This window comes from Trichoplusia ni, chromosome 3, assembly GCF_003590095.1.
Source record: "Trichoplusia ni isolate ovarian cell line Hi5 chromosome 3, tn1, whole genome shotgun sequence".
NCBI lineage: Eukaryota > Metazoa > Arthropoda > Insecta > Lepidoptera > Noctuidae > Trichoplusia > Trichoplusia ni.
Genome location: NC_039480.1, coordinates 12074738 through 12093716, shown reverse-complemented (window position 1 = coordinate 12093716; position 18979 = coordinate 12074738). Strand labels below are relative to the sequence as shown.

The window sequence follows — 18979 nt, the reverse complement described above, 5'->3', positions numbered from 1 at the left end:
CAAATCCGACTATTTACTGTGATATATTTGAAGAATTTTTGTATTATGTGCATAGGTATAAGGTCGTTGCAATGTATTTTAATGGAGGTACAAGAAGGCCAACAAATAAAATGATGATCCATCTTCAAGTCTGTACCAACCGATTTTTACCTGAACTTGATCCTATACCTTCCTGTGTATTATTTGTAGTTCAGAACAAGATCAATTACAAAAGATACAGCTTGATAACTTACTGACATTGAGTTCCGTTTTTACCCTTTTGCTTTTTATAGCATCAAATCAAACCCGAAAAAAACTTGACCTATTGAAATAGGGTTTGGTCGGCTAAAGACAACCTCAAAAAAATTCGTCCACAATAATTTTCTATACACAGAATTCCTTAGTAAGCTGCCCCTTAATTTAACTTCGAACTTCGCGAATGAATATATTTTATAAAGTCTTGGAAAAGATTTTTCCGTTTGCCCATCTAAGAATAATTCACTCAGTGTTCCCGTGGGCGTCGTAAGAGGCGGCTAAGTGAATTTAATGTCAATGGGCAGCAGGAGCATAATAAGGGTATGCCTCTTTGGGATGTGACCCACGCCGACCGCTGCACTGCGTTAGCCTTGCCCTATATGGTGTAAACGTGTGACTTAACATGGTTGGATCGTTTGTTTGAGTAGTTGTGTCATGTAAACAAAATTAACAAAACATAACTTAAGAAAGAACACAAGCTTTATTAATTTGTTTTGTAATATCTGATCATAAAAATAATAATTAAGTTAATTCAAAGATCATTTTGAAATAAATTAAAAACAAACAATTTCGCCAAAAAAAGAGAATACATATTTTTAGTGTGAGCAACCCTTAACACTTAGGGGTATAAAAAATAGATGTTGTTCTAATCGTATTTTTATTCGTTTTTTTTTGTGTTGCTTCCTCATTCTGTAATAGGTAGGTATACTCGTAGTAGGTATAATTAATTTTAATTCATGAACACGTTACAATTATAATTTCACCCAATAGTTTGGTGCGGAAGCCTTTTTCTTACTCAAAACACAAAAGAATTAAGTACCTACATAATTAACAGCTGAGACAATTTGCTCTTTAACTAAAAGTGCCAGGAAATTTAATAAACACATCATTATTCACGTTTCTTGTAACGTCAATTGCCTACACAAATAAAGCTCGGAAACTTTTATTCGGGAGCGCAAAATTCCATGTTGTTTTTAGGACCGAAGTATACAACTTTTTTGCTTGTTTATGACGCTACTGAAGGAGAATTTTCCGTCAGTTTAGTAACACAAGCTTCAAGTTGTATTTCGTTAGTGGAAAGTTGGCATATGAGTCCGGGTTTTACTTATTGTTCTGTTTTCATAATAAGGTGTTTTGACGAATGATTGAGATGTGGTGTATCGAAATTAAAAAACAGATAATTAATATTGTTTACCAACAAAAATAACTTCAAATAAAAACGAATAAACTTGATGGTCTTTTCGGAACAAACGTGAGCGGAACAAATGTCTAATCCAGTACTAACCAGTTACTTCAGTTAGCTGCAGCAGTTACAAAAAATAACAAAATACAGATTAATTAAGATCCTCCTTCTTTTTAACATAAATTAAAGTTTAAAGTTCTAAGATAAAAGTATATGGACGAATTGAACGATTCCCCTTTGTTTTTCATTTTACCTTTGCAGGATATAAATAAATAGTTGAGTGAGAGAGCGAGTAGTGTCGCGTGTTAAACTTTCATTAACGCTGGGGTATGTTGCAATCGTTGCACTTTTACAGTACATTCCTCATCTTTAATGTATTGTTTGGATTCTTTATCGACAATGCATTTGCTCTCCTACGCGCTACGGTCTAGAACAACAGTTTCAAAGCTTCCATATCAGTTTAATTTGTTTTGTTCGTAACTCTTCCACTATGCTTTTGTTCAAAAATAGTGATGGACTTTTTCAGATATTAATTTACAAATTATGTTTAAGTGTATTTGGCTTGGCTTCTACTATATATACTTAACTAATTATTTATGAGAAATACTTGCGCTATTAAGTTAAAATTTTATAAGTCAATGAGATGAGGGGATTATTTTAACTCAAAGAAAGAACACAGAATACTCGTTCCTGGCAAAAATAAACTATTTCGCTAGCAAAGCCGCGAGGCAGGCAATAGATTATAAAACCGTTTAAATAGATGTCGCAATTTGTCCTTTTTAAGGAATGTAAAGATAAAACGAAAGTTAAATGTTTTGGATTCATTGATTATGTGTGGGTGGGTTTATTCAAACCTTGTCAAAGCCTTCAATTCAAAGAAAAATGTTCGTGTCTTTATTCTACACTTTTTATAGATTTGTTTTTTGAAATACTCTTTGTAAGCTTTTTGAATGAGCAATTGGTTTGTAGTTTTCGTTATTTCGGAGTATTCGGAATTCGCGGAATCTTGGTATGGCTTAGTCCTGTCTTTTTCTAAGCTGTTTGAAACAAATCTTAACAGGATTTGAACTATCCAACTACGCTTCGCGAAACATTATTCCAAGAAACCCATAATATGATGTTCTTTTGTCATATACTTCGATATTTCACTGTTTTTTTTATAATTTTGACAAGAGTACTATGGAAATGAAACTACTTTTACGGATTTTATCGCGGTTTAATGTTTGAGAGTACGGGGGTACGCGGTTTAAGAGTACTATTTTTATATAGGTACACTTAAAGTTTAAAGGTTCGACAAGGACCTGAATATCTTAAAGATAATTTCATTTAAGTGAGATACGTAGCATTACTTTGACGTCGATGCGTAAACAGAAATTCCTGTTCGCAATATTTGTGGTTTTGACCCAAATATGCTCATGCCATTACGTAATTCAAGAGGTATTTATATGATATACACTAGTACGTATTTGAATAGACTGTATAGTAATTATATAGGTAATTAATTGTCACTATTAGTATGCAAACAATTTACATGATCCATAAATTACTGAATATATTGAATCTTACGCTTGCAGATTTTATGTCCTCTTTCACTTGAGTGCACGGATAGCCGAGTGGTTGAGGTCACCACGCCAAAGCCACTCGCGACGTACCGCGGGTTCGATCCCCGCGTGGGACGAGTGTTTGTGTGATCCACGAATGCTTGTCCTGAGTCTGGATGTAATCTCCCGCGATATAAGGATCAAATTCCTGAATGTGGGAGCCGTTTTTTATTTTAAAAAGAACTGGTACTGCCAAGAGGCTGAGCAAAGATAGTCAACAAAAAAAAGTGCGAGCTCTATTTAAAGCATATGAGTATAATGAACATTTAAACCAAATACTTAAAACATAATACTACACTACATTTATATTTAAATCAGCACCAAAATTGTCGCACACCCATCACCTGTTTTCAGTGACTTTATCTAGTCACACACATTCAGTAACCCCACGTCCAATTGAGAAGGGTACAGCTGTGGAACAACTACCTAATACGTCACTTAATGTTCTAAATATTTCATTTTCCCTATTTCAGTGTGAAAAGCAACTAAAGTTAACACATTACCGGGCTTCGCGTCGGAAACGGGCCGTCATCACGGCATGCTTCTCGCGTGCCACCGGTTAGTCTTATTAATGTGCGTTCGTAACATTTTTATAGCTGTTAAAGGCAATAAATACACAAACGCTCCTCTGTTTGTCCGTAAACGCCTCTAGAGGATTACCCGCTGACATATATGTGTACAAACTGACCAAGATTGTTCAACAAGCACTTTTCACATCTACCCCTATAATTTATGTGTTTATACAATTTGATTTTATTCTGTGACCCAACACGGGTGAAATAATAGCAGGAATATACACGAGAAGGAATAATTCTGTGATGTGTTCAAACGCCAGACTGACACAAAGGTATAATTTTGTACAATTCAAGTTTATTCATATTATACTATATTTGCTACACGGTCTCGTAGCAACCGTCTACAGCGTAGCACGGTGCTACACGACGAGTTTTCTTATTTTGAGACAAAGTACAGAAATAGACAACATGTGTTTTACATATTATAATATTTTGGTCGGACGAAATTGGTACTTTAAATGTTAATTGGTGTACTACTTTGCGTAGCATGATAAAAGACTGTCCCAAATATTTTTTTATTAAAACTTCAGAAACATGAAAAAAGTGTGTTAAAATGCATGTCGTTGACATTGACTTAGTTATTTAATTAAAATGAGGACATAGTAAAAATATACTCCATATAACTTTAGATTATGACATTATATGCATGTTTTTGAAGGAGCTATTAATATAACTTTTAACGAATTGCAATTATTTATTTATCAAATTGTTTCTCTGCGAGTTATGTAAAGCTCATTAGCTATCGAGGTTCATTAACGGTACCCGTAAAAGTTTGACGGGAATTTTAGACAGTTGAGAATAATTAAAAGAGTTGTGCTTAACAGTTTGAAAGCCGAGTTCGTGCTCGTGTGTTTACCAAATCCAAGTAACCTCTTTATCCCTTGCCGCGGGAGCTGCCTCGCTTCTCTTGGTTTCAGTTCATTGGCTCGCTTTGAGGGGACTTGATCTAACTGTAACTTGATTTCGACAGATCAAAGCGAAAAAATTCGACGCCCGAAAATGGGTACATCGGGGCAGAACTCACTATTCCACTCCTAAAATAAAATATTCCGAATTTAAAAAGTGACGGTTTTATTCACAAAGCCATTAGATAGACACTCCATTGTTGGGAGCGTTTGAAAGTGTTAACAAACAATAAAAATCTATTAAACAGAGCGACAGTGGAACTGAAATAAAACAAACAGCGGTTAATCTACTTACGGCGGCAACAAAGCTCCATTTTGTTTTTTCGAATATTGTTAAATACGCATACGTCACAAGCCCGTTTTCGATGAAAACTTTTCGCTTTGTAAAGATTGGTAACAAAGTGAATGGGGTCGAGATATTTGTTATTTAGTTTTGTTCGTTCAGCGTTTTGTTGATTTAAACATTCAATTTTACTGAATTGAATATTTCCAGCATCGAAATATTATCGTGCTGTCTACGCAAAATCGTTGGGTGAACACTATTTGCGAGCATCGGTAATGTTACCAACTACGAAATAGTGAATGATAGTTGTTGGTTATATTCAGATTGCCTGAGGCAGTTCGTTATAATTGTAAAATGTAGTACATGTCAGTTTAGAATTCATCCATCTAACAAATTTGTCTGAGTTTTATAAACTCAAATTCAATTTTCGGTTTAAAACGACTCTACCTTTGCTAACGTATTCTAGTAATGTTTTATTTACAGAAATCGCGTCTAATTTAGTAGGTACTATTATTTTGTTTATACTAAGATCTCGAGGGATCCATCCAGGGGTCTTAGTGCCACCTCTTGAAGTAAGGCTTTTGTAGTTGTAGAAACGTGACGACGCACTATACGTCGTAGAGCGTTATCGCGCTCTCACAAATGAAATGCTCCAATGAGATAGGCTCAGAAAAAAATGATAAAAAAGCTTATCCTAAAACTTACCGTTTTTAAAAAAATGAAAAAAGGCTAGTAGTGGCTATCGATATAATTTTCTCTAAAGGAAAGTCTAATCTGCAATACAAATTTTGTTCAACTGATGCCAATTTTAGTTTGGCGTTCAAACTTGTTTCTTGGAGCCACTTTCCCTGCACAGATAGATTTGAATTATGACAAGGATCTGTTCGAACCAAATACAGGCTATTATAATATGAAACATCATTCGCACAACGCCATAGTCACAAACTAAGCAAAGCTTGTAATATAGATAAATTATATAGAACAAATCACGTTTAATAGCAATACCTCGTAAATAATAACTTAAATAGTACAAATCCAGTAAAAGATTTATTTGTAAAAAAAGGATTTTTTTCAACAAGAGCCCAAAGCAATTTGAATTCCGTTATGATGAAGTGACTTTGCTTGATGTATTATGATGTATCACCGATAGCATAATTCAATAACACCCAGTCCGTTCAGTGTTCAGAGCCAAAGCAGAGAATTCTAAAGTTAAAAACACACGATAGCCTCTTAAAGTCATAATTTTCTTGTTGAAATTAAAAGTTTAAAAAATATTACAACTATATATCACACAAGCCATCGTTGTATATGAAAGAAAAACATTGTATTTATTATATTTTTATAATAGCCATATCGCTAGGAGTATTGTAAAAAATATTACATAATTTAGTTTCATCGAAATGGTTTAGAAGACATTAATAAATTAAAGTGGAATGAAGGCAAAAAATCTACACTTACAACTTTGCACCAAAAAGAAATACACAAATATTTTGGACAGTTGAATGCAAACACTGAAGTTCTTACATAAGCTCAAACGTTCCTGATCATAACATTAAACTCTCGCAAGTATGTCGCAATTTAATGATTCAAGCTGGACTGTGAATGTAGAGGCGTGTAATAACAAAGATATATAGCCGAAATACGTTACGAGTACGTAGTTGTGAAAATGTCGCGTAGAGAATAGAGGTGGTATTTTAGTGGCTCCTTAATAGTACCTATTCGGGAATTAGATAAGATGTTACATGAGAAAACATTCGTCTTAAAGGTTAAGTATGTCGTATATTTGATAAGAATTAGTATGTTGTTTTAATGTGCGATTGGGATCGCTTGAAGGAATGAGGGGGAGGCGGTTGCGTTGAAGTGTGATAGAACAGACTCGATATATAACTATAATTTCAATTTCACGATTGCACTACTTTAACATAATATGCTGAATGTTTGTGTCGTTGGTTAGACTTTTGTAACATAAGTATTTGTGTGATCCACGAATGCTTGTCTTAAATCTGGGTGTCTTTTTACATATGGTTTGAATGTTTTTAAGCAACCTGCGATAGAAAGACTAAATTCCTCCGTGCGTCCGTCCAAAAAAGAGAGTCATGTTTTTTTACAAGGAGCGACTGCCTATCTGATCTCCTTAGCCCAGTTACCTGGGCAACACGATACCCCTTGGTTAGACTGGCTGTCAGACTTTTTCAAGCTTCTGACTACCTGTAACGACTGTCAAAGATGTAGGAATTACAGCCGGGACCCACAATTTAACGTGCCTTCCGAAACATGAAGGAACTCGTTATGACAAAGATGGTCACCCATCTACGGACCAACCGTGTCAAGCATAGCTTAACCTGTAATCGAATCACTTATGCGGTTATATCTTAGCCACGAGCTCCTCTATTATAATTAATCCAGTGCGTTTCTTTATTCTGCCATAAGATCAAAATGTCGAAACTGAAAGAATTTGCCGATTTTGATCTATCTGGTAACTGCAAGCTACATTGCCTATATTTCTCGTAAAGAAAATTTGATCTCTCATAATAAGCGATTTTAAAAACACCTGGAAAAAATTGTCGATATTTTTATTTTTTTTCCACACTTTGTAAATCATGTTTTGATTTTTTATGTTAAAATCATTTTGTGTTAATAATTCATCTTGATTCTACAAAGTTTTCTGTATAAGATAGCTATTAGCGATAAAGGCCGACTTAGGCTCATTGTACTAAAACTGCTTTCATACAATTTTCTTTTCAGTTGATATTCAAATGGCGCACAATGTACTGTATTTCGCCTTTTATGGCTCGATTAGAAAAGTATTTTGTATACAGTACTACATTGAAAAGCTGGTTTAAATTTAAAATTAGAGTTTAAGTGATTACGTTTTATTTCTTGACTGTTTTACGAGCAAAAGCATTGAGCGATGTGTAAAAATAAGGAAAACCTATAACTAATAATGACATTAATCTACGCCTAGAAAAATATTCTAATTTGTTCTAAAAGTGAGGTTTCGTATCCATAAGAATTAAAAGAAACCAATAAAATATTAGTCAGAATGCTATTGGAAACGAAAATGGATTTCAAAAATACCGTATGCTTTAGTTGACACGATTACTTAACTTCATCCCCATCCGTCCAAACCGAAGAGATTAAAATTAAAATAACCAACGAGAACAAAAATTCCCATTGAAAACGAATAGCAGATTATAATTAAGAGTGATACAGGCTACAGCCAAGCACTTTAGCCTGTACCAAAATGTAAAAAGCAATCTAAAAAAAATACACTCGAACGTAACTTTTGCACTTCGCAGCGTTAATTTTTTATTACGTATAAAAACATGGTGTTTCATCTGAGCTACTTACAGCGGAACATCTAACGTACGGGTTGAGTGAGTCAAAGTACTCGTACTTGTATTAAGCAAACTCTCTAATTTAAAATGTATGAGAACGTTATTCAAGTACAAAGTGAGATTAATTCGATGTTGAGTCAATATGCTGACAAAATTGAACCTTTGGTTTCTCGTATCTTACGGTATGAGGAATATGTATATTTTTTGCGGTTTGCAACTTTCAATAAAGTACTTTTAATTAGTTTTGTTTACATTTAGCTGTTTCGACGTGATTGCAATTTTGTTTGTGTATGCAGCGAATAAACAATTAATTCAACTGCATACATTAATAATATTGATTTAAATTGCAATTAATTCGGGATTTTGTACAAAGTCCAACTTTAAGTCAATACGCATAGAGACCAAAATTGTAGAGTATTAGATACTTGCGTTGCCGTTTGTGAAAAGCTACATTCATTCCTAATGTGAAAACACAAACGTAAGCACTTCGCAAAATAATAAAACGAGTATATTTTAAACAAAATAAGGAAAATAACTTCACTTAAAGCATAAAACGCCAAGAATACCAACGCTTCCATTTTCGCCACTTTTCGTGAAACCTAGAATAGAAACTTTTACATTAAAATTTAAGTACGTAAAACCAAAAACACTCGTGCAATTAAACATAATCCGGTTTATAAGGCGCGCCTAATTAAGTCTACCGTTTGCAGCCCACTCAATACTATTCCGAAGCAACACGCTACGCCGACCTGTGTTATATTATTAAGCTCGCTTACATATTTATCGGGAATTGGGAAAATAAGCTGTAGGGAAATTGGTTAAGTACAAATACTTTTGTTTCACACATATAAGTATCGTCACAGGTAGGTTAAATACGATATTAGGTAAAAAGAGATTAGTCTCTACATTTCAACACTTAATATGCTAAGAAAACCTCTATAATCATTGTTTCTAGTAACCAATTAACAGGCAAAAAAGGCATAATTGAAATAAAAAAAACCGAAGTTCGGTATATGACTCTAAGATAACACATGAAAAATACAATTTGGCATTTAACCGAGTCGAAGTTTAAAGTAACCGGCTTCGTAAATTATTGTGAACTATGCTCAGGTCGGCGGCAATACGATACCACCCATGTTCCGAACACCATCGAGTAACATACGAGTCTAGCGACATTGTATCCAATACGTGAATAACTGACATAGTACAGGGGTCTACCGCAATGTCCTAATATTGTTCCAGTTGTGAAAGTGTAACAGCGTGTTACATGGTAGAGCGGCGTCTCTCTTTCACCCAAAAATATTGCCTCAAAAGTTGTTGGTACAAGCCCTCTGGTTCCTGGAAAAGGAGAGACTTTTAATAACTTTTTGATGTTTTATTTAGTATTAGCATATACATTACACCTACCTATTTACCGCTTGCCCACGTGTAAAACTTTACATCGCACCAACACGAAAATTTATATTTATACTCCAGTAAAAAAACCTTAATTTTGTTGCATACTTTCGCTTATGACTCTATTGCAATGGAAATTATTATTATTTAGAAGTACTAAAAACTGTAGAAAAAATACATCTCATCTCGCGCTGACTTATCGCTCAAATGTATTGAAAACTCAAGTTGAAGTCGTGTCACTTGTAAACGAATATAATTCAAATTCAGTTTTCAGAAGTCGTCTGCCGGACTTGCTCGATAGGCATACTTATGTGGGTTTAATTATCAAAATTCTTTATTCTGGTGCCGAAATTACTCAAACCAAGCCACTCTAACTTCAGGACATTCACAGTAATTTGGTCCCGCAGCCTAAATGACTGTCACTTTGTATAACACAGGAACTTACGCGAAAATCTTGTAGATGGGCGATAAATCTAGGTGATAGCATACTGACTTATATTGTAGACTTTTAGAAATAGCCTTTTTTTAGGTTTATGTTTACCATTTATTTTTCGTCTCTACATAAATTCCTATATTTTTGTATAGGTATGTATGTATATATTTTTTGGTTATTCTCGCTAACGCTTCCTCTTTTAAAGGTGACCAAACTTTACAGATAAGCTTAAAATGCATCGGTAATGAGCTTGCACGGCCTAACTAAACGAGTGTGTGTAAGAGGTTTTTTGCGAGCATTTTCATTGTAATTTATATGCAGCAATAACTATGCATTTTTCTGTATTTTCCTTTACTGCAGGCAGTTTTTTTGTTCTTATACGAGCTTGGGAACTCGCTTGAGCTCCGTATGTAAACAGTGTTTAAGAATAAAGAAAATTGCGAAACCACGATGTGAAACAGATTTACAGATTTATTATGCGTTAAGATTTTTGCTCGTGTTTTGTTTCATAAATAGGAACGAATGGTATACGTTTTAATTTTCAATGTTTAGTTCAGTTTATAGTCGAATGGAATTGGACTGTTAAACAGAACAAGAAATCATAAATGGGTTAAAATAATATAAATAGAGAATGTAGTAAGAATGGGCTTACAGTAACAAAAAATGTAGATTTAATGATTTTTATAGATGCTGTAGTTTGCGTATATAGCCGCTTTTTGTATAAGTATGCCTACGATTTTTTAAATTACCTATAAATGAGCCTATTTCAAGAAATAATTACCGCATGGGTTCGCAGAATCACACATATGGTATGTATTATCTCGATTCTATGAAATCAATAATATTATCATACGTACTATATAGTTACGTGAAACGTACAGAAAAGTGTGATTTCAGATTGTGAGTGATTCCTCATTTTATATTTGAGGAAATGTTCAATAACATTTACTTTGAGGTATTATAACGGATTGTGGGTTGATTCATTGGAAACAAGCTTCAACTTTACATTCGACCTTCGAACAAAATACTTCAATCAAAAAATGCTGCATGGAAAGAAATAATTACAATAGTATGAATAACATTTTGCTGTAAGATCACAGTATGCGAACTTTGGTGTATGTTGAAACAAACGAGAAAACGATTAAAGTAATCCTTACCAAAAGAGAAATGTCTTACTTCTAAACGTAGACAAAATAACACATTCGTATTAATAACAATACTAAACTGCACTTTATTTAAGGGAGTAAAATTATTTATTAAATAACGGTTAACTCTCGTGAATTCGACGGGATTGCCCGACTAGTTTCGTGACTAGTGAGAGCGAATCGTACTGCGTGAGTATAACTAAAAAAATAATGGTAAATGAAATAAAATAGTGGTCTCAATTAAAATTTTCTATACTAATGATATCGTTTAGGTTAAGTTACGAATACCAATTGTGCTGTGAATTCTGTATGTAAACTATGATTTCAATATCCTCATTAGCAATACATACGATGTAAAACAGGTTGCAAAGAGTTTCGCAGTCAGAACGACAATTTTTTAAACGTTAAAATTATCAATGCTCTGAAAACCGTACAATTTCCTCTTTATAGATGAAAAGCGCAAAAGAAATAATTATTCCGAGTGAGAATATTGCAAAGGCTTTGAATTTCCTGCGGTAAATGAAGTAGGTAGTCACTTCGGTTTTCCGTAGCACTAGCAAGTTGACGTTGATATTAACATTACCTGTTTCAAGGCTCTTTCACCCGGATGCTGTATGAGCCATGTTTTTCTGCACTTTGATACTTAATACTTTGATCGGAGGTGTCTTTTTATACCAAAATGGACGAAAAAATATGGAGATTGTCGGTTTACGTACTTCGAGTGCATATTTGCTGTAAGTGGTTGTTGTTAAATATGAAATGCGAAAGAAGGTTTTAAGCAGAATGGAAGTTACTTTGTAATTGTGATTTGGTTTATATGCGATTTTAAATGTTGAAATTTAATTAATTGTAAGTTAAGAAATAGTTAAAAAATAATAGAAGCGCCTGTGATATCGCTCGCGTGGACGATTTTGGTTGTTGTTGTTAAGCTAACTTAATGATGATGACTGACCTGATGGTTACTTTTATTCTATCGCTGTGCCAAATTTCATCGAAATCCGTTCAGTAGCTTTTGCATAACAGAGTAAACAAATATTTATCTTAACAAGCTTTCGCATACGCAGTCTAAGTAAGATTAGGATAATATATTTTACGGAATAATTAATAAAAGTAAAACAATGTTTTTCAACGCAATGCACGTGATGTTGTATCAAATGTATAATTCATTTGAACAGTAGTTTCCTAGTATCCGTAACATATAACTGTTAACACGGCTCCACGCATTCTTTGTTCCGAAATTAGCATGGAAACTGCATCAAAACAATTGCCAACTTCATTATACACATGAAACTGGTCATAATTCAAAAACGTGTGGACCTTTGTTCTCAGTACATTTACAAAATACATTACTCTGTTTAGTTGTCCGTTCTGTGTTCAAAGTAACTTTTTATTCTGGGTACTACCCACATCCCTCTGGAAGAGCTAAATCTTCACGACTCTAAAGAAAATGTCCACAATGTTTCTAGTTCACACTCGAACAAGCAGGGTGGCTGTCGTTACGGCATCTGTGTTTGATACTGGAGGCCTAATGCTTGCTTTTAAAATAACCGAACGTTAATACAGTCGTGGAAGCGAGATGCCGCTTTACGACTTGTTGTTCGTCTCGCTCTCGCAACAGCTTCACACATTCATATCTAACCTCTCCCGGTATTTTTTTTTGTAACGATCAATTTTACATTCAATGATGCAATGAACAAATTCAAAATATTGGTCAGTAGCTCGGTAGCTTAGTTGGTAAAGCGATTGGCGCGTATAGCTAGGAGTTGCGGGCGGCTTTAAATCCTGTCTGAGGTATGTTGTTTATCGTATTATTTGTACATAATTTTAAGATTATGTAATTTATGAAGTCGTACATACAACTTCACTTCACAAAATTCAGCTTACAATAAAAAAACAACGGGCAAGTGAAACGGAGACCTTGTGCAAACTTGCAGTAATAGTGAGAGCGAGCCAGCGCTCTATATGGCGTAGAATGGCATCACGTTTCCACACCTGCTATATTCTCATTTCGACAGATAGTAGTACCTACTGGTATTCCACTGGACCATTTTTTGTTTCATTCCTGTTTTGTCGTATGACGTCATTACATGTAACCACTGTGTTTCCCGGCAATGTTTATTGTTCGCCGTTGTTTGCCTCTTTTATGTATAAAATCTTAATTAACGTGGGTGCCATTGTTGCGTATGTTATACTGTGCTAATAAACTGATGTCTACAATGGTTGGCTACGGGAAATTAAAATGTATTTAAATTATTGTGGTAATAGTAAAGTAACAGGAATGTGTTAATCTTATATAACTATATTTTAAACCACAACGCAAAAAGAGGGGTTAAAAATTTGTCGCATAGTTTGTGGCATCATGGCTCCCGAAAGGATTGAGCGCTTTCAATTAAGTATTTTGGATTAAAGAGGAGGTCAAAATATTAATGTAAACGTAAATTATCTTTTTGACCTTGGTCTGCAATTAGCCCGTGCTTCGTATTTTAGTGCGACTTATTGGCAAACCTTTACAAGCCAGAAATGAAAATTTACTTTACGAGAATTATACTCATGATCAGAAAAGTAAGTATCACCAGCAACAAAATTCCATGAGCACTCTCAAATTTCTGAAGAAAGGGAACATACTGAAATCAACAGTTTAAGCATTTATACAGATTTTTCATCGGCCTAGCCTTTTCCGAACTATGTTGGGGTCGGCTTCTGGTCTAATAGTCTAAGGTGCTAATCTAAGGCGGCTTCTAAATTAGTTTGTAAATCAACTTTTGTTGCTTACCATACACAGGTACAAGTGCAGCCCAAACATACCTTTGTAAGATGTACGTGACCAATTCTACACCTTACGTCAGGGAAATTGAGATGCGTATCTCTACAGCACTGTTTCAAAGCTTCATCTTGCTGCGTCATCACTCATATACATAGGTATGCCGTATAAGCTGATATATGCAAATGGGAACTATTTTTGAATCTAAGGTAACGATGATGTTATCAATCCCTGAGGATAGGGAGAGGCTTTTATTTAGCTATGAAATTTACAGGACGTCATCACCATTTAAGCCTTTTCCTAATTTTACTTTTATTTTTGGGGTCGGCCTCCATACCAACCAGATGCAGCACCAATACCAAATAGCAGTTATTGCCATACCACCTTTAAACAAATACTTGGCGACAAATGGTGAATATTTCCTCTACCCAGTTCATAGGACACACGTGTTTCGGGCGCTTCGGAGATCGTAAATAGAGCAGCTGTCATTTTATAAGTAACAGCAAGACCAACTACCGAAACAATAAATTGTTCCGTATTTAAAAAAACAAAGCGAAAACGCTCTTCAAATACGAAAACAGAACGAAATTATTTTCTTTTTTGTGTATTCCCCGATGAGATTCCATTTACAAATTTGTTTGTTTTATAACCATGAAGGTTGGATCATAAAACAATACCGGGAGTTCCTTGCGAGAGGGGATTGGCCGTCGATCTCTACACGAGGTAGGTAACTAAAACTAACTGATCCTAACCTTATTACGAAGCGAACGTTTTATAAGGTTCACGATACGCCTTTAGATTACGGCGACTTAAAGAGAAAAATAAATAGGAACTAACAAATCAAATTCTTGAGAATGTGCGACCGTGGTCTGAATATTAAGGACCCCTGATACGTGTTAAGGTAATTATTCTCGATCCCAGCAACGTAGACAAAGATAAAGGGATTATTTTGAAACTTTGGAACCTTTCTTCGATCTTGAACTAATTCAATTACTTAACTATTTTGCCTTACTTTCTAATTTCAATCAAGATCCTTCAGAACTTTAAGCACTGTATTTGGTCAGTCTAGCCCTTTTCGTGCAAGTTAAGAATATTAGTTAAACAAAACGTCACGTTACTTGGAAAATATCACATTATTAAACTCATTCAATACCAGTTGTTCAATACCATTTAAAAGCATGTAAACTGTTGGCACTTTTCATTCGCCGTAATCTTCTTAAACATTTCAAATCCACAATTTAATTTAAAATCAATTCTTTCATTAAGACCCCATCAACGTATTCAGTGACAATTAAAGAGGCGTTATAGAACGCGGGGAACAAATAACGCTTCGAATAGTTTCGTTGATTAATTAAAGATTGAAACAATGCTATTTGCATAAGCCATGGCCGGTTTCACGCTGAATGACTACGTGAAGCATTATTTCTCTTTATTATTTACTGTATTTATTTTTCTCTCTTTAAAAAAATAACTTGGATTATTGAAAATGTTGTGGTCTATTTATTAGATTATATAAGCACAGTATTGTATTAGATTACGTAATGATATTTGCAATGGCGCGGTGGACAGGATGCATACACAAAAATGGATTCGTAAATTGTTGATGATAAATCGATGGAAATGGCCTTTGTCCTGCGGTGGGACGGAATACTAGGACTAGCTAAAAAAAACCTAGTGGACTAGTGTGCTTGTACATTGTTCAAGGTTACATATGGGTCAAGATGTAGAAAAAGTTACGCTAGCCATCGGTACTGTATGTTGCTATTGGTAGTACGTTTTTGCGTCGGCGCTGACAGTCATCGTATGGTCGTCATGTGGCATCCTAAGAGATAAGCATGTGGATAGCGCAAGATACATCGTCGAGGAGTCCTTTCTAACGAACTTTGTCCAGCCAACACGTCTTCTACGACTTTTGATGATGATGCTATAATGAATAGGCATTTATTTTAAGTCTCGAAATAGGACATTTTTAAACTGTCAATCATTTTATTTTAATAGAAATATAAACTTTACAGTATAAATAACAATGAGACTTCTCTATAACAATTATTGAACAATACAATAATTCCATTAAAATTATAAATATGATTGGTGAATCCAACACAAAAATATACAAAATTATTTCAATAGAATATTTAATGAAAACAAACTATTCAATGGCACATTGAATTCCGTCGGTATTCATTGTTAAAATAACGAATATGAGTAAATAAAATAACATGATCCAGTTATCGTGATGACTGGCATTTTTGGAGGATGGTAATAAAGACCTTGGGACCTATCGTCACCTCTTAAAGTGGAAGAGAGATGCTGTTCTACGAAGTGTAGTGTGCTATCTCGCTCCATAGCTGTCATAATCCTTTATCAAGTTGTGGAAGTACTGGTGATAGGCCATCTTGATCGCATTGGTTAAAGGGTCGAAAAAGCTATTGCTGAGCTCGATGGCTCAAGTTAAAAGATCACGTCGAACTGAAAATATCCATCAGGTTCTTGTACTTTGGAATAGGATAAGGTTGAGCTAGTCAAGAAGTCTTTGTAACCCAAGTCTCTAAAAAAAGTGTTGGTCTCGACTATCATTTCAAATCATTACAATTCAGATCACTATCCCAAGATGGGGGGTGTCAAATAGGCATAGTCTGATGAAGAAGTTAAACCCATAGACTAAGCACAGATCTGTTCAAAAAAGGTCTGATAGGCAGTCGCTCGATACAAAATACGGTATACAACAAAACTGAAAGCCGACTCCAACTTAGCTTAAATAAAAAAGAGGAAAAATAAAGCTTTCATATTTACTTTCCCGTATTATTCACTCAACAGAGAAGACTTGCTTGAAAGAAGTAGATTCACAGTCTGTTATTATTAGCAAAGTTTCCAACGCTTGCACCATAAATGCACAAACTTAAAGACTAAATGAAAATTATGTATGAATACAATTGTTTAATTTATTGCTAGAGTTCTGTTTTGTTTGAAACTACATGTTTGTTGGTTTTGAAAAGTTTTTCTAACTGTTGAAACTAGAACGGGAGCGGTATCTAATGTTAGATATTGTTTTTTTTTTCTATTTCGAAACTAACTTTGTAGACGTGTTTGTTTTAAAAATGTTGGCTGTTGTTATATTTTTTTTAAATGTTAATGTCGGCGTATTATTGAGCCAGTTATCAAAATGTTTTCGCAATAATATTTTTATAGCGAAAATATTGTTGTATTTTTTTTTACAACATTAAATATTTTTGAAATATGATGCTTTGTTTTTCTCTTTAATTTTTTAAACACGATTTAAGTAGACATTTATTAAGGACAATATTATGTTAAGGTCTCAATTTTCTCGAAACACTCTAGCAATTTTCACGCACTCATATTTTTCACTTAGTCAGTAACAACCGAGTAAATGAAATGCAGCAAGAAAATTATGTTGCGCGAAATATTAAAAAATACCAAATAACTTCAAACAAAGGGGAGTAAAAACTTTTTAATATTAAAATTGAAGATTTTATCTCTCAACTTTTAAGGAACAGGGTCTTGCAAAATTTAGCATACAATGTACTTTATGGTCGTTTGGATAATTTTTGTAGAGCAAATAAAATTTAGGAAGTTGTTAAAATATATTTGGTGCAAGACAAAGTGAATGACACCATTACTAAGTGAATTATCGTTGTTTTGACATACTTTTCGCCAAAGATTTAGCATGGAATAGAGTATTAAGCGATAATTTATTTCAAGATCAAGAAACAAGTTTTACACCTAACTGCCCTGAACTTCAACAGGATAAAAATATAAGGATATACTAAAGTAAAATAAAAATGTTTATTCAACTTTGTCTCTCTAGTAGATATTTTCGTATTATTTGTAAAGGAAGTGACAAAAAAGTTTCCAAATTTGACGGATTGATTCGACTACAGTTTGATCGAAACACAATAGGAATTGACTCTTCATGAAATTGACTTTCAATACAGATTAAAAATAGACGCTTTTTTTAATATTTTTTCAATACCTCTTCTCGTTTAATTATTGTACTGATATTTGACTTGACTATTTGATACTGAGATGTCGCCAGTCCGATTTGCATTTGATCGGTTCTTTTGAGTTGCAATGCGCGCTAAGGATTGAAAAGGATTTTTTTAAACTGCCTTTTTAATCTATTTGCCGAGTCTATTACTTATAAATGCTTTGCTGGTACACTCATTTCACTCAGTTCAACCTACATATAAATGAAAATTAATAAGTAATCGGTCCAGCATATTTAATCATGGACTGTCGTTAATCTAATCAATCATTCGCCGTATGTGAAGACCATAGAGTTGATTTTCAGACACTTGCGTCGGTATCGAGACCGGTAGCATAAATACAGAAAAAAATATGAAAAAATGATATGTCAAGTTTAACGGCAAAGGTTTTACTCCATATGCCATAAATCAGTTAATTTAGGCGGCAGTTACTCTTTGTTGGTTGTCCAATTAGAGTGTTTTCCTGTTTCGAGTTACAATAAAGTGTGTGCGAGTAAGTATGGGCCAAAATGACGAGTAACGGGCTAAGAGAATAATGCGGGATAGTGTTGTAATTAAGTTTAGAACATTCGTAAAGGAAGACTTGGACACAATAGTACGTAGGACTTTTTTAGGATTACAGCATCTCTGTTATTCGTTCTTATTATTATAAGCGCTTTTTTCACATCTTGTTAGAAATTCTCTGTTAGAATTCCTATTTTACTTGGTTAACAAAGAACTTTGAATACAAGTTTTGCATCAGCGACGCGACTGCATTAGATCTAGTTGATCACTGATGACAGTCGATATGAATTAGCGTTCTGACCTTCATTCATATCCAGTGAGCATCGCTAGAATTGTCACCAAGTATCTGGTAAGCCCGCTGAAAACATTCGTCCTTTACATTCAAGGTCTCAAAGATAAAGATCGGAAAAGCAAAGAGATCAAAAGTTTATTTCGGGAAAAATAAGCAAGTCTTTTACTTATTTTTATCAAAATCATTTCCCTTAGTAACAATCCATTACACGTGTTTGAATTCTTACTTTCTTTTTACCCACGAAGGAGGTTTAAAGTTTCTTTTACCGCAGTGAAGATATCTTGCAATGTCACCGCGATGCGTACATAAAGACTACGTTAGACTGA

The 18979-nt window shown here is 34.2% G+C and overlaps 1 long non-coding RNA gene across 1 annotated transcript in view; it reads right to left on the bottom strand.

The window, feature by feature from the left end:
- The window catches only part of LOC113491940, an 80763-nt gene that overhangs the window by 11824 nt on the left and 49960 nt on the right, over positions 1 to 18979 (bottom strand). The gene's annotated exons all lie outside the window — the stretch shown is intronic.